Source organism: Carlito syrichta, unplaced genomic scaffold (genome assembly GCF_000164805.1).
Source record: "Carlito syrichta isolate Samal-C Ts95f unplaced genomic scaffold, Tarsius_syrichta-2.0.1 Scaffold305140, whole genome shotgun sequence".
Taxonomy (NCBI): Eukaryota; Metazoa; Chordata; class Mammalia; order Primates; family Tarsiidae; genus Carlito; species Carlito syrichta.
The window spans coordinates 393,708-399,947 of NW_007249236.1; the positions used below are offsets into that span (position 1 = coordinate 393,708).

The 6,240-nt window shown below is 37.5% G+C and overlaps 1 pseudogene; it reads right to left on the reverse strand.

Annotated features, from left to right (window-relative positions):
* Window positions 1–4,207: 4,207 nt before the first annotated feature.
* Window positions 4,208–4,834, reverse strand: LOC103263519 (annotated as a pseudogene).
* Between the last annotated feature and the right edge of the window lie 1,406 nt (window positions 4,835–6,240).

The following is a 6,240-nucleotide window of genomic DNA, read 5'->3' on the forward strand; positions in this document are numbered from 1 at the left end:
CTTAATAAGAGAACATGAAGAATTATTCTCTACATTTTATGTAATCTTCTTAGAAAACAGGTTTCTTATCTTCCAAATAAACTCACTTGAGAACCTGATGACTTTATGTCATTGTGTTGACTTTTGTCATGGTCTTGAATTATTTTATAAGGAAATAAATATTTCTTGCTTCTAAAAAATTTAAAACTCCTAGGTCACCTTCTGCCATGTTCACTTTAAGCTATTTTATTATCACTGTTCTTAATAAGGGAGCCAAGCTTCCAGCATTTTTCATTCTCAGACCTCCATGCATCTATCATAATCAACTGACCAATCTCCTATGACAACACTTTTTAAATGTAGTGACTACTTAGCAGAATGAATTGCAAGGTCCTGGAGATTTATTAAGGTGTCCCAGCAGCTATAATATGTTCTTACTTTCAGGGTAATAATTGACTGATCTGTACAAAATAGTTATATATTTTTGTATTCACTAAAGGATTCTACTGCCCTCCATTTTTCTTATCTTGTTTGTCATTATAATAAATTAAACAGAGTAAATTTTGGGGGTCATCAGCAGGTGGTTTTCCTCTCTCATCTCACTTTGTCTGAATGTCTATTATAAGTGACAGGCCAGAAATTGGGTCTTAACAACAAAGAAGAACAGTTTCAGAGTTTTGGCAAGAAGGACTGCAATTATTGATACTGCAAGGAATATGCTCATGGCTGCAGGTTTTACAGAGAAACCACAATGAGCACAGAAACCTGTTAGATTTCACGGGGGGGTGTCAGTCAGAACTTTTGAAACCCAGAAGTAGATGTCTTTATGAAAGTAGAGAGCTGATTCAAGATCTGACAAAACAAGAATAGGTTATGTAGCCAGAATGAAAGGGATAAGAGAAATATTATTGCATTAATGAGCATCTTTTGGCATTTTTTTTTAATCATTGTTCTTAATATTCTATTTTTGAAGGACATACAAGGAAACCTTTTTCTATATTCTGAGAGTATCTTTAAGCTTCAATTTATTCAGCTGGTTATAGGTGTGCAAATTGGAATGAAAGACTCTGCCAATGGTGTCTTATTTCCACTGAACCCTCAGAATTCACGAAAGACATTCTATGGAAAATTTTAATATAGGTAACAAGTCAGTGAATCACCAGGAGAATTTGAGGATGCTGTCACTAGTAACTCGGATGCAGATGAATGTTTTTGTGATGGATTATGCTTAGTTATAATAGCAATAATTATACCTACCTCATAAAACTTTTGCAAGGATTGAAGCAATTATCTGTGATTAAGAGCATATTTTATGTTAATTGGCAAATAATATTGTTTATATTCATGGGGTACAATGTGATTTTTGATATGTGTATACATTGTGGAATGATCAAATCAGGCTAATTAGCATATCCATCGCCTTAAATATTTATTGTTTCTTCATGTCAAGGACATTTAAAATCCTCTCTTTTAGCTGTTTTGAAATATACAATACATTATTATTTACTATAGTCATCATACTGTGCAATAGATCACCAGAATTTATTTCTGCTCTTTAACTAAAAGTTTGTACCTTTTGCCAACATCTTCCCTTCCAGTCTCTCCCTCCTCCCAACCAGTCCCTGTTGACCACTGTTCTACTCTCTACTTCTGAGTTATACTTTTTTAGATTTCACACATGGATGAGATGATTGAGTATTTGTCTCTTTGTACTGGCTTAATTCATTAAGCATAATGTCCTCTAGCTTGACTCATGTTGTCACAAATGATGGAATTTTTTGTTTTCTTTTTAAATTTTTAACTTTTACTTTATTATAGAGATGTGGGGTACAAGTGAGGATTAACCACATAAGTAGGCTGCATGCAGGTGAAGTATGGGCTACTAACTGGCCCTCACTCCCCCGGTAGTGAACTAGGTGCCCTTGGTGTTGTCATGTGTCACGTGCCCCTCACCCTCTTCCCTCCATCCCTCTCCAAGCAGTGCCCAGTGATTGCTGATCCCTCTCTTGTACTGACATGATTATTGTTCAGGGCCCACATATGAGTGAGAACATGTGGTATTCAGTTCTTTGTTTCTGTGATAAATCACTTAGTATAGTAATCTCCAATTCCATTCAATTTGCTGTGAAGTCCATGATTTTGTTCTTCTTTATGGCTACATAATACTCCACCATGTATATGTACATGATGAATAGTATACTGTGTGTATATATACCACATATGGTTATCTCAATAGATTCAGAAAAATTATTTGACAAAATTCAGCATCCTTTATAAAAACCCTCAACAAATTAGGTATAGAAGGAAAGATCCTCAATACAATTAAGGCCAGATGTGACAAGCTCACAGTTGACATCATACTCGGTGGTAAAAAGTTGAAATGTTTTTTTCTAAGATTGGGAACAAAATTCGGATGCCCACTCTCACCACTTCTGTTCAACATAATACTGGAAGTCCCAGACAGAGCAATTAGGCAAGAGAAAGAAGCAAGGCATCCAAGTAGTAAAAGGAAAAGCAAGATTGGCTCTCTTTGCTGATGACATAATTTTATATATAGAAAATTTTAAAGACTCCACCAAAAGACTTTTAGAACTAGGAAACAAATTCAATAAAGTTGTAGGATACAAAAAATTAACAGATAAAAATCAGTTGTGTTTCTTTATATTAACAATGAACTATCTACAAAGAAATTATGAAAACATTCCATTTATAGTAGCTACAAAAAAAAAAACTTCAGAGTAAATTTAACCAAAGAAATAAAATACCTGTATACTGAAAAACTATAAAATATTGATGAGGAAATTAAAGATGACACAAATAAATGGAAAGATATCTCATGTTTATGGATTGGAAGAATCAACGGTGTTAAAACGTCTATACTACCCAAAGCAATCTACAAATTCAATACAGTCACTATCAAAATTCCAATGTCATTCTTCACAGAAATAGAAAAGAACAATACACAAATTGGTTATGGAGCCACAATAGCCAAGCCATGTTGACCAAAAAGAACAAGGCTGGAGGCATCATACTACTGGATTTCAAAATATATTACAAAGTTATAGTAATCAAAATAGTATGGTACTGGCATAAAATCAGACACATCAACCAATGGAATAGGATAGAGAGTGCAGAAATAAACCTGTACATCTGTGGTCAGTTGAATCTCGGAGAAGGTGCCAATAACACAAAATGGGGAAAAGGACAATTTCTTCAATAAGTGGTGTTGGGAAAACTGGATATCCACATGATAAAGAGCAAAGAGAGGTTTTTGAAATGTTATTTCTAAAGGTTGTCACCAGCATAATTGCATTTGATCCTCTTGGTAACTGTGAGGTAGGAGAGCACAAATGATGAGATAATCAGCAGATTGGAGTAAGAAGAAAATATATCTTCCATAAGCATGTGTGACTGCTGGTCCTATCTCGGTTACTTGTTGCTTTTACACCACAAGATGAATGGTGCCTTCTGCACTTATGCAGTGCACAATATGCACAACTGTGCTGGGCAGTCCTGGTTGAGAAGGTGACATTTGGGTAAATATCTGAAGGTGGTGAAGTAGCAAGTCTTGCAGCTATTTTGGAGAAGAGCATTCCAGACAGATGAAAGAACATGAACAAAGACTTCAAGTGGGAACATGCATGGTGTGGCTGAAGAATGACCAGGAGGCCAGTAGGGTAAGAGGGACTTGAGTGAGAGGGAGAGTAGATGGGGAAGAGATCAGAAAGTTATAGGGAGACTTGACTATTTGGTTTCATAGGCCCTTGTGGGGTCCTTTGACTTTTACACCAAATGAGATGGAAGTGTTCAGAGGGTTTTGAGGAGAGACGTGACATGACACTGAAAGTCTCACTCAGGGTATCACTAAGGAGGAGTAAATATGGAAGCAGAGAGATCAGCTAGGAGACTATTCCAAAAATCCAAGGCAATCTAGATGTTGTATGCAGTGAGATGCAACATGAGTAAAACTAAAGAAAGGACTTCATGTTGGTTACATTTTAGTTTGGAGAGATGGACAATAAAACAAACCATCAGGTTGACATGCACTGTCTTGGGTGATGACAAATTGTGTGAATGTAAGTGGCTAGAAAATGATGGAAAGATGTCTGCCTCCAGCTGAAATGGAATGGTGATAGTCAGTCAAGCTTCCTACTAAAAACAACTGAAACAGCCAAAAACAAAGGTTTTAAAATTCTTTTTTTTTTTTTTTAGATAAAACAAGTCAAATTTATTGGAGTTGTCCACAGTCAGCAATGGTGATCTTCTTGCTGGTCTTGCCATTCTTGAACCCAAAGTCCTCCATGGCTTGCACAACATTCATGCCCTCTTTCACCTTGCCAAAAACTACATGCTTGCCATCCAACCCTGTGCAGATGAAAAACTGGGAACTGTTTGTGTTGGGTCCAGTATTTGCCGTGGACAAGATACCGGGACCTGTATGCTTCAAGATGAAGTTCTCATCATCAAATTTCTCCCCATAGATGGACTTGCCACCAGTACCATTATGGCGTGTAAAGTCACCACCCTGGCACATAAACCCTGGAATAATTCTGTGAAAGCAGGAACCCTTATAATCGAATCCTTTCTCTCCAGTGCTCAGAACATGAAAGTTTTCTGCTGTCTTTGGAACTTTGTCTGCAAACTGCTCGAAGGAGATGCGGCCCAAGGGCTCGCCATCGACGGCCATGTCGAAGAACACAGTGAGGTTGACCATTGCTGATGGGAAAAGGCTCAAGGTGGCGGCGTCTGCAAAGCCAAAACATTCTTGAAGGCTTCTGAATGCAATCAGAATTAGAGGCAAAGAGGGAACAACAAAGAGATATATATTCTTTAGCTGCTTTTTTCCTTTGTGCATTGACCAAAGCATTAAACAAGAGGTTCCATTAAAACAAATTGGACATGTCATTTTTTTGATCAGCACCTTCTTGCAAATAGGCCTCTAACACAGGGTAAAACCAATGTCTTCAGGCCCTACAATTGGGTCCCCTTGTTAAATCCCTAACCATTTCCAATTATGGTTCTCCTTTGCTCACTCTGCTTTTAGCCACCCTCAATTTTTTGTTGCTTCTCAAACACGCCAAGCACATGCCTGACTCAGGGCCTTTGTACTTGCTATGTTCTCTTCACTGAATGCCCTTCTGCTAGCTATTACAATGGCTGTCTCTCTGTCTTCCTTCACTCAATGCCATGTTTTCAATGATCCCTTCCCTGCAATACTACTTAAAATTATAACACTAAGCCCAGAATTCCTTATGCCACTTCTTTGCTTTATTTTTTTCCACTATATCATTAATCACTATAGTCTTTACTACATAATTACTTATCTGTTTGGTTACTTTCTATTTACTTTCACCAGAATACAAGTTATATTGGGAATTTTTGTTTTTAACGTCTTGCACCCATTGCCTAAAATAGAGACTCATCCATTACAGGTTCTTGATAAATACTTGTTGAATAAATAAATGAGTGAATGACTCACTTAGCACCAGTTTTAGCCAGATAGAGTTGAAGTTATTTCAGGTTAAAGGAAATGAGAAGATGAGATGAAATTCTCCTTTTTAGGAAATACAGTGCTTTAGGAAATAAACAGAGAAGAGTCTGACAAACTCCACCAATATTCCCTTACATTTTAAAGGTAAAGATTGACAACAGGGGTGAACTACAGAGAAGTCAATATCTTTGCCTGCCATAGGTCAACCCAGAAGTTACCAGGAAAAAAATGCATGTGGTCAGGCTATTTTTCTGACTGGTTTTCACATAGCATCTTGATCTTGCTTCAAGGTGAGGGGAAGGCTCCTACCATGGAGTGAAATAGTCTAGCGGGAAGAAGTCTTGGTGAACAGTCTACTGGGAACCAATTGTACAGATGTAGATAAATAAAGAAAGAAAACATGTAAAAAAATTTTCAGTCTCATCAAATAGCCACGAGCCTTTTGAATTTCTGTGTTGTCTTTTTTCCTCTGTTACTCATTTGTCTAAAGTTGGGCCATCTTCAAATCTAAATTACAACTTCTTTGTATGATTGATTGATTGATTTTCGTGTCAAAGTTTCACTCTGTCACTCTGGCTGGAGTGCTATGGCACACTCAGCTACGTAGCCTTGTCCTGCTGGGTTCAGACCATCCTCCCACCTCAGCCTTCCAAGTAGCTGGGACTACATGCGCACGCCACTGTGGCTAGCTAATTTTTTGATTTATTGTAGAGATAAGGTCTCACCAAGTTGCCCAGGCTGGCCTCAAACCTGTGGGGTCAGGCAATCCT